Below are 11,298 nucleotides of genomic sequence, written 5' to 3' on the forward strand. Positions count from 1 at the left end.
TATATAAATAATTATAAATAAATAAAAGACATTACAATATAATACATTTTTAAGGCTACCCCTTAAAGGCAGGCCACACTAGGTACAAGAATGTGTATGACATTGTATGAATGTGTATGTGTTGCGTTTGGTCATATTGATGATTCTGATATATTTGACAGTATTTGAATTGTCAATATTCTTATTTTATGATTAAATTATACACAAATACTAAAATAAGCAAATTTTCACTAATACTACTAGTGAACAATAAATAGTACTTTGTAAAAAATAAATTATATTGTTTAAAAACCAATAAAATTAATGAAATCTACTCAGTTCACGAAAAATCGCAATAATGTTGTATTTAGGCAATAGTGCGAGCACCGCCAGATCTTTATTTAACATAAGATATCATAAAACACTCTAATTCAATTCCGGGTTATACAATTCAAAGAATTTCAATATAGTTTTATTGTGATCCTTTTTAAAAATAATTATAATTTCTAAACATAAAACTATAACTATTGTTCAAACAATAAGCCATTTTGTACTAAGCAGAATCCCACTCGATTGTAGAATTCTCGTCCAACATTAGCTAGAATGCGTGGCGTTATTTTTGCACACTCTTCAATAATTCGCATTTTTTTGTCTCAATATCTGTAAATTGTTGGTCAGCATAGATTTTTGATTTTAGATGCCCCCAGATAAAATAATCGTTTGAAGCTAGATCACCCGATCTCGGGGGCCACTTAATATTACAGGCAGGTCCAATCAAACAATTATTTAAGCTGTTTTTAAGGAATTCCTTAACCTCCCAGTTATTGTGTGTACAGCACCAATCCATTTGAAGCCAAATTTCTTCTTCATCTGGAGCTATTTCTGCAAGTCTGGGTAAAATCTCTTCTTGTATCAAGTCTAAAACCTTTTTTGAATTTAACTTTTCGTCATAGAAAAATGGTCCAATAATATTGTATTTAAATATTCCTAACCATTTATTTCTCGACGATATTGGATATAGCTTTCAGTAATTTCCTCAGGCTTTTGTGTCGACCAAATCCTATGATTTTGAACATTTCGTTCATTATTGAATGTAAATGTACATTCGTCACTAAACAAAATGTTTTTTAAAAATTGTCTGTCTTCATTAGCCCTATCTAAAATTTCATAACGCAATTCCGCTCGTCGCTCAGCTTCTTATTCTCTTAGATCCTGATGACATTGAAATTTATATGAACGGAATTTATTTCTTTTCAAAATTTTTAAAGCCGTGGAATTATGAATATTAAACTGGTCTGCAAAGATCCAACTTATTTTAGGATTTTCTACAACTGCTACATTTACTTCATTTTGATTTTCTAAATTTCTTAGTATCTCATCAATATTGTTTGTACAGGTACAATTAGAAAACACGGTCCCAGTATTTTCAAAATTTTGTAAAATCCTTTGAATTGTTGAGTGACTTGGAATTGATCTATTGGGATATCTTACGCTAAATAAAGAATTGACAATTCGCGCACTATTGCCTGAATAAAACATTTTTATTATTGCTACTTTCTCCTCAACTGAATACAGTTCTTAATCAACTATATTGTTTTTAAACAATAAATCACAAAATTAAAATTTTGGCAATTCAAATATTGTTAAATAATATCAACAATATCAATATGACCAAACCCAACCTGTCACATACACGTTCTTGTACCTCGTGTGGCCTAACTTTAAGGGGTGGCCTGAAAAATGTATTATATTCTTGCAAAATTTCAGAATACATTTAATTCGTAGAACAATTTAAACATTTGTTTTTAATACAGATTTCAGTACTCTACAAATAGTTTCGTTTCTTATGACTTTTAATGTAAAATAATTAGGAAATTATTAATTAAATCTTAATTTAGAAAAAATATATTGAATTTTTATTAATTATATATTCCATACTCTTTCCCGATTTATTAAAAAGACATAAAAACAGCAGAATTTAAGTTATTTTGCACTTTTGAACTTTAATTAAATCTTAATTTAGAAAAAATATATTGAATTTTTATTAATTATATATCCCATGCTCTTTCCCGATTTATTAAAAAGACATAAAAACAGCAGAATTTAAGTTATTTTGCACTTTTGAACTTTAATTAAATCTTAATTTAGAACAAATATATTGAATTTTTATTAATTATAATCCCATGCACTTTCACGATTTATTAAAAAGACATGGCAACACTGCCAAACGTCACAAATTTGTTCTATGTTATGTAGTAATAACTGGTAATAATAAATGTAGATGGCTCAAATAAACATATATTTCAAAAGAACGTTTTACAAAACATGTGCCTTTTACAAACTCTCTAATTAATTACATTATAGAGGTTATGTCCTCAAATACATAGTAACTTGACAAATGACAGTACCTATTTTAAACTAAACACAGATATACAAAAATAACAAAACGCAATTCTTCTTATTCTTAAACATGAATATCTTACAAATACCTCCCTTTACAAATTCAATCGTTGTGGTGGTTTAATTTCCCTCTTAGGTCTACTACTAACTAACTTAAGATTATCTTTTGCACTAGATACAGTTTTTAACAAAATTCCATTTTCAACCTCTGAAGTATTTTTATCAAAATTTAAATCATTCGAACCTATTTCTGGAATCGCCTCTAGCTCTGTCTCAGGAGTTATCGGTAGTTCTTGCTCTGATTCATTTTGTATAATAACCAGATTTTGCACAACTACATCTAAAGGTTGAGACACATTCTCATTTGGCACAATTACATCTAAGGGATTAGATATATTCTTTAATATCTGGTTCAAATGTCTTTTCCAAACAATGTTTTGATCTATTAACTTACAAAAATAAATTCTATCACCTAAAATCTCATCAATCTCACATTCCACCCAACCTTTTTTATTTGGGTTCCTATAATCTCTACACCAGACTCTCTCCCCTACTTCAAAATGTACATCTCTTTTCCCTTTATAATTCTGTTCTTGCTTATTTGCTTTTTCATTAACTTGCACACCTTTTGGTGCTAATAAATCTAAACGTGTTCTTATCTTTGACTTAAAAATAACATTTGAGGGAGACAACCCTGTTGTAGCATGAACTGAATTTCTGTAAGAGAAAAGATATCGACACAATAATGTATTTAATGAAACATTTTTGTTTTTTTCATCTAAAAGTGCTTTCCTTAAACCAGATTTAACAGATTTTACCGCATTTTCCGCAAATCCATTTGATGCTGGGTGAAAAGGTGGTGAAGTTAAAAATTTTACACCATTATTAGTTAAAAAATTACAAAAATTTTCAGAAGTAAACTGACTTCCATTGTCCGTTTCAACAATTCGCGGCAAACCAAATCGGGAAAAACATTCTCTAAAACGATCTATAGTAGCTTCTGTATCAGTAGAACTCATTATGAAAGCTTCAGGCCACTTTGAAAAAGTATCAATAATTATGAGTATCATTTTCCCCTTAATAGGTCCCATAAAATCAGCATGAATTCTTTCATAAAAATAAGTCGATAATTGAGTTTTAATTAATTTAGCTTTGGTGGGCTCTGGTTTTAGATGTCCACAGACCTTACAACCATTTACTATTTGTTCTATATCAGAATCTAGATTAGGCCACCAAAAGTATGAACGTGCATTTGATTTCATTTTAATTATCCCTTCATGATTACTATGAAGTTCCTCAAGCAATTGTTGTCTGAGGCTAGTGGGAATGACTGCTCGATAACCCCACATAATAATACCCTTTTCTATTGAGAGTTCATTCTTTCTAACTAAGAAAGGCTTAAAAATTAAATTTTCAGTATGCTTAGGAAACCCATATCTAATTAAATTATACACATTACCTAAAACTACATCTTTTCGTGTTTCAGAACGTACTAAATTTGAATCAACTGGTAGTAAGTTTTCCACCAAATTGATATATTCAAAATTTAAATCTGTTTCAATTTCATCTTCACCTACAGGTAAAGGTAATCTTGATAGAGCATCAGCTTTAGAGTTATCGACGCCTTTAATAAAGCGAAAAGTATAATTAAAACCAGCTAAAAACAATGACCAACGTTGAATACGCCCAGCAGCCATTTTTGGTAAGCTTTTATGCTCTCCAAAGATAGCTTGCAGAGGCTTATGGTCACTTGAAATTTCAAATTTCTGACCAGCTAAATATTGGTAGAGTTTAGAAACAGACCAATATACAGCTAATGCTTCTTTCATTATCATTGAGTAACCTTGCTCAGCCTTAGTCAACACACGAGAAATATAATAAATTGGCCTCTCTGAACCATCAGCCATTACATGCATTAGAACCGCTCCAATACCATAGTCACTAGCATCACAAGCTAAACGAATAGGTTTCTGTGGATCATAATGAACTAACAATTTGTCTGAAACTAATTCTTTTTTTGCCATTTCAAAAGCCATTTCACATTCTTTTGTCCACTTAAATTCTGTACCTTTACTAATTAAATTGTATAGAGGCTTCAAAATTCCTTGCAAATTTTGAATAAAACGTGAATAATAGTTTATCATCCCAGCAAAAGCACGAATTTCTGTTAAATTCTTAGGTCGAGGTGCATTAATTATAGCACTTACTTTTCCTTTATCTTTTTCTAATCCTTGGCTTGTAATTTTATGACCCAAGTAAGAAATATTATCTTTAAAAAACTCACATTTTCCTGAATTTAACCTAAATCCAGCCTTGTCTAATCTACATAAGACTTCCTCCAGATTTTTTAAATGTTCATCAAAATTCTTACCTGTGACAACCACATCATCTAAAAAATTTACAGTACCTGCACAACCTTGTAAAACTTTTTCTACAATAGCTTGAAATATTGAACAAGCAGGTTTTGTACCATAAGGCAAACGATTTACCTTATAAATACCATATGGGGTACTCCATGATAACAAACGACTGGTATTATCATCTAAAACTAACTGGTTATAAGCATTTAAAAAATCCAATTTAGTAAATTTTTGACCACCCTGTAAAGCAACAAAGATATCATCTATTCTGGGTAAGGGATGATTAAAATCTTTCAAATACTTGTTCACTGTTATTTTATAATTGCCACAAATACGAATATTGCCATTTGCTTTCATAACAGGCACTAGTGGTGTTCCCCAATTCGAATTTGAAATTTTCTCTATAACCTTTTCAACTTCTAATTTGTGAAGCTCATTTTTCACCTTCTCACGAAAAGCAAACGGAACTGGGTGAGGTTTGTGGAAAATGGGCTTAACCTTTTCATTCATTTCTAAACTGACTTTTTCATCTTTATAGGAACCCAACTCTTTTTTAAAAACATTTGAATATTTTGACAACAAATCAGATAACTTATCAGGGCAAATCGTTATATCATTTATAATAACTTCAGAATCTTTCAAAGACAAATTAAATTTATTAATGATATCCCGGCCTAATAAAATTTTTGTAGCTTTTTTAATTATAATCAATTCACACATTTTTGAACAATTGTTTATTGATACATTAACTGAAATCTTGCCTTCAGGTATAACTATTTCTCCTGAATAAGTTTTTAATCTAAGAGAAGTATTCTCCAATGGAACATGACCTAGTTTCTCTTTATAAAATGAATATGGCAAGCAAGAAACTCCTGCACCAGTGTCAAGTTCCATTTGAGTTGACACAGTCTCCAGTAAAGCAGGTACACATATTGGCCTTATAGAATTTATTTCTTCCAAATCTAAACTAAACAACTCTAAAGAGTCTTCCACATTCTCTAATAAATAATTTTTCTCCACTTTACCTTTGCAGGCTGCCATTATGTGACCTCTTTTACCACACTTTTTGCAAGTGAATTGTTTATATTTACACTTACTAAAGGTGTGATTTGTTTTATTACAGTAATTACACTTTACCTCTGCCTTCTCTTCTGATTCTCCACTATTTTCTTTCCTTTCCACTCTGGATTCCACTTTTTTTATTTGTTGAAATCTATTAACCTCCACTTTGTTACCTTGTTCCCTTAATGCTGCTTCCTTATTCAAAGCAATTTCCAAAAAATCTTGCAAACTTTTTGAAGGACTTTCTTCACAAAGTCTATCTAGTATTGGCCCTGGCCTCATGCCTACCACAAACTTATCTTGGACTCGGTATAACAATTTGTCACCAAAATCGCATTGTGCTGCCTGGTTTTTAATTTTCAGATACCAATCATTAACTGACTCTTGTCCTTGCCTTAACAGGTCAAAAATTATCCTCCTTCGATACACTGACAATCTAGGCTTAAAATGAGTACTTAAAAGTTTCATTAGAGTTTCAAAATCTTTTTCCTTGGGCTTCTCTGGATTGCATAGGTCTCTTAAAACTTTATAAACCTCCTCACTTAGTAATGTGATTAAAACAGCAACCCTTCTAGATTCCTCAATCAAATTCGCACCAAAATATTGTTCTAAACGTTCCTCAAAAACTTCAAAATCGTCACCCTGTTTATAAATGGCTAATGAAGATACACCGCCCGTATTTACTACGTTAATAATTGGTTGGTAACCCCTGGCACTATCTTCATTCCTAGACATTTTGAACTATTAAAATGTTTTTTTCTTCAAAATATCTGTACAATTATTTTCCTCGTCGCCAAATAATTGTTATGTAGTAATAACTGGTAATAATAAATGTAGATGGCTCAAATAAACATATATTTCAAAAGAACGTTTTACAAAACATGTGCCTTTTACAAACTCTCTAATTAATTACATTATAGAGGTTATGTCCTCAAATACATAGTAACTTGACAAATGACAGTACCTATTTTAAACTAAACACAGATATACAAAAATAACAAAACGCAATTCTTCTTATTCTTAAACATGAATATCTTACATTCTATGAACTTAAATTGACGGCTCATTATAGCTATATATTATAGCTTCAATGGGGCCAAATGTGAAAATCGTCCAAATTATTTTATTATATTATATAATATAATATAAAATAATATAATATAATATATTTATTTATAAAATATTATTTTAACTGTTAATAAATGAATCTTCTTAGAAAAAATATTGTGATTCAAATTTTTAATTGAAATATGTGCAAATCTACAAATAATATAATTAAAACTTTTCTTATAACTATTAATAAAATGAATTTAAAGTCGATCACTGGGAGAGAAAGCGATAAAGAACTTGCTTTTTAGCACATACACAAAAAATTATGTTTTAAATTTTGATAATTCGAAATTATGAAGTATAATTTTAGATTTTTAAATATTTGTATTTTACTTTTTTTGTTTTTCAATATATCTGTAACATTTATTTTAACAAATGACGGTAGTACCTAGGTTCAATAAATAATGAAAAGAATATTATTTAGTTGAATATACTATGTAGTAATAAAACTTTCACACAGAGTATTCATGAAAAGTTACTGTTAAATATTTCAAAAATAATTCAGGAATGCTTTTAGTGGTATTAAAAGATTATGGATAAAAAGTTTCGGCGAAATAGAACATTTCTAAATTTAGTAAAATGTTTATTGAATACTTTTTTGAGCAGAAAAATTGTTCAATTAAACAATTTCGAAAATAATATAAAAATATGAAAAGTCTTGAATTGAAATTGAAATTAAGGTTGAATATATTTTGATTTTTTTTTTAATTTCGTAGATTTTTGGCCATAAAAACAATATAATAAAAAGTTACGTGGCGGTTTTTCGTTGTGTTGGAACAAACCTATTTTTAATTCAAAGTTATAAAATTTTATTTACATATAATAAAAAAAAAATAAATACTTTTAATATTAAAAATTTTATATCTTTTTAAGTTTTAAAATTAAAAATCTAACAATTTAATATATAAAAAATAAAGATTTTATTTCAAAAAAAAAAAACAAAAAAAAAGGTTTTGCAAATCAATGGCATCGAAATTTTATTAGCGTAGAGTTCGTACTCCTTTTCCACTTCTCCCTAACTATATCATTCATGATAATATGGTTTTAAGCAGACGGCCACGCCACGCCACGGTTTGAGTTTATGCAGTCAACCTCTTCAGAAGAGTTTTGAAGTAAATAACCGTGACCAAATCTCCCATTTGAAATGTCCTTCTTATTCTTTGACAGTTACGGCACAAAATACACTAACCCAACCAACTTGGGTTGGTGTATTCTGTGGTTATAGAATTTTTGGTTGAGTTCACGGTTCGTAGACTTACTACGGTTGCCTCTTCCGCCTAACCAATGAACATTAAGCCCGAAACTGTACTCTCGTGACGTAATTCTTCCCCTTCAACCAATCAACACTGCAATCGACCTGTTTTGTATTCTTGTTTACTCTGGTGACGTAACTCAAGCATCCCCACCCCAGTCGGAAGAGGAAACCTTAGTAAGTCTACGAAACGTGGGTTGAGTTTACCGAAAGTACAAGCTGATTATAGCCGCAAATGTCAAACATGGAACAAAAAATTTCGGTATAGCAGTGTTGGTATATTTTTATAATGTAGATGCTGTATGCTTCAAATATAAAAAGATAAAGCTTTAGAAAAGTACATTTTGTTTATAGTATGTTATGAATTCTGCAATTTTTGATTTATATAAAACAACAATATTATATTTGTTTAATATTGTGAAATATTTGTTTCTTTGTAAATTAATTGCAGTTAATTATTAGAAATTTTTTAGCAATTACCCTTTGATAGATTAGGGGATAGATCTCGTTATTGCTTCATATAAATTAAAAATTGCAGAATTCATAAAATAGTATAATCAAAATGTACTTTTTAAAAGCTCTATCTCTTTATATTTGAAGATACAACATATGCATTATAAAAACATGCCAACAAACACTGCCAAACCGAAATATTTTTGACATTTGCGGCTATATTCAGCTTGTACTTTCGGTAAACTCAACCCACGGTTCGTAGACTTACTGCAGAGCCCCAGTAGCATCCCCACCCCAGTCGGAAATGCCAACCGTAGTAAGTCTACGAACCGTGAACTCAACCGAATTTTTCATATAAAAATGATTACCAGGTCATTCAAGATTTACGACGTCAGAACCCCACAGCGTTGCCAAAACAGAATAGTTAGTAAGTGAGACATTTTTAAACTATTTATATTAACAGTAAATACACATAGTTTTAAGACTACTGCAACACACTAAAATACATAAGAAAACATTTTAATACAAAATTATATATTCTAAATTTTAAACTTACCTCTTTTAGAGCATTAACGGTAAAAACGTCCCGTCATTATTTCTTAATAAAAATAAATAATGGCGGGACCATAATTTCAAAATAATCTATCTTATATGAAAGCTTATCAGCTTTCTACAGACTATTTAATTGTTTTGGCATAGCACAATCACAATACATATATAGATATAAAGAGAGGAGAAAGACAGGGCTGTGTTCTGTCACCATTACTGTTTAACGTGTACAGTAAAGCCATATTCCAGGAAGCGATAGCGGATCTGGGTGATGGAATCTCTGTAAACGGAAGAATAGTAAATAACATAAGAATCGCTGATGACACCGTTATAATGGCAGACACCCTGGAATCGCTACAAGAATTGGTAAATAGAATTAACGATTATTGCATTAGATACGGACTAAAAATAAATAAGAAAAAAACTAAATTTATCATTGTCTCAAAAACGCAACATGGAAATGAAATATTAATGATAGAGCAAACCCAAATAGAAAAAGTAGAGACATACAAATATCTGGGAACCTGGGTTGATGACAAAAATGACCAAAGCAGAGAAATCAAAGTCCGAATTGAAACTGCAAGGCAAGCATTTGTGAAAATGAAGACAATGCTTACCAACAGAGACCTTCAATTGCATCTCAGATTGAGGGCTCTAAGATGTTACATATTTTCTATCTTACTATACGGAATGGAAGCTTGGACATTGAAGAAACAACACATAAGAAAAATAGAAGCGTTCGAAATGTGGTGTTACAGAAGTATATTAAAAATTCAGTGGGTTCGAAGGATTACCAATGTTGAGGTACTACGACGTCTAAATAAGGAGTTAGAAATTATGAACAGCATAAAAAGAAGAAAACTAGAGTATTTGGGTCACATAACCAGAGGAGAAAAATGTGAGCTGCTGAGAATTATTATGCAAGGAAGGATCCAAGGAAGAAGAAGCATAGGAAGAAGACACATCTCCTTGCTGAGGAACCTTAGAGAATGGTTTAACTGTAGTTCACTACAACTTTTCAGAGCAGTAGCTAACAAAGTGACCATAGCCGTTATGATATCCAACCTCCGATAAGAGATGGAACTTTAAGAAGAAGAAAAGAAATCACAATACACAACAATAATTAGTTTTTAAAGCTATTAATCTAAATTTAATATATTTAGAATATTATCTTTCTCTACGTATTCCGTAAATTTGGTGCAGGTATAATATTTGAAAAAAATTGGGTAAAACCAGAAATAATAATAAATACCGGTAATTTTATTTAACTTTATTATAATTTAAAAAATATAGTAATAATAGTAATGGATAATAAGAAGGTAAGTGTACCTAACCATGACCAACCTGTGGTGTATATTCCATTCGTTTAGCTCGGGCATATTTCGACAGATTCATTGTCGAAAACCTACAACTGCCTACAACACAACAATTCCTACTTCTCAGTATCAATAGCTCAAGTATCCTACTACTGTAGACTTCTTTCTTTAAAAAAAGAAGAATTATTCTAAAAAGTGTATACTAAACCGATCAAATTTTGGGTAGTATATATTTAAAAAATATATTTTAGTTGTTATAATTTAACATAACTATTTATTATATGGTGCAGATAAATAAATATTGATTATCGGTAATTCGCAAAGTTCTATTTTATTTACTATTTAGTTTGTTTACTATTAATATTGGCTATGAGTACGTGTGCTTGGTTGTATAGTAATTTCCAGCCACTTTTAGTCTGTCAAAAAGGAACTAACTTCGCAAAAAAATAATTACTAAATTCAATAGACAGTTCGGACTGGGAATCGCGACCGAGTATAACTAAAATGATAGGGCATCTATAAAGTCACGTAGACCTTGCAATCACTATATAAAATGACACACTAACCAAAATTTTGAATGTGATGTTACTGTATGAAGTTTATAAACAACAGTTTTTAAGTTATTAATAATTAAAATGTTATATTCTTTAATAGTATTTTAAATTCTCCAAGCCAAGAAAAAAAAAATAGTATTTTACTATTTATGAAATTCTCGCAAAAAAGGGTCGTCCCCGTCACTGACTGACAGATAGCTGTCAAGTGAGACAAAAATAGAAAAGAAGAAGCTCGGCTCCTGTTTTTGACTTAAGTAACTAAC

The sequence above is a fragment of the Diabrotica undecimpunctata genome, chromosome 1 (genome assembly GCF_040954645.1).
Source record: "Diabrotica undecimpunctata isolate CICGRU chromosome 1, icDiaUnde3, whole genome shotgun sequence".
NCBI lineage: Eukaryota > Metazoa > Arthropoda > Insecta > Coleoptera > Chrysomelidae > Diabrotica > Diabrotica undecimpunctata.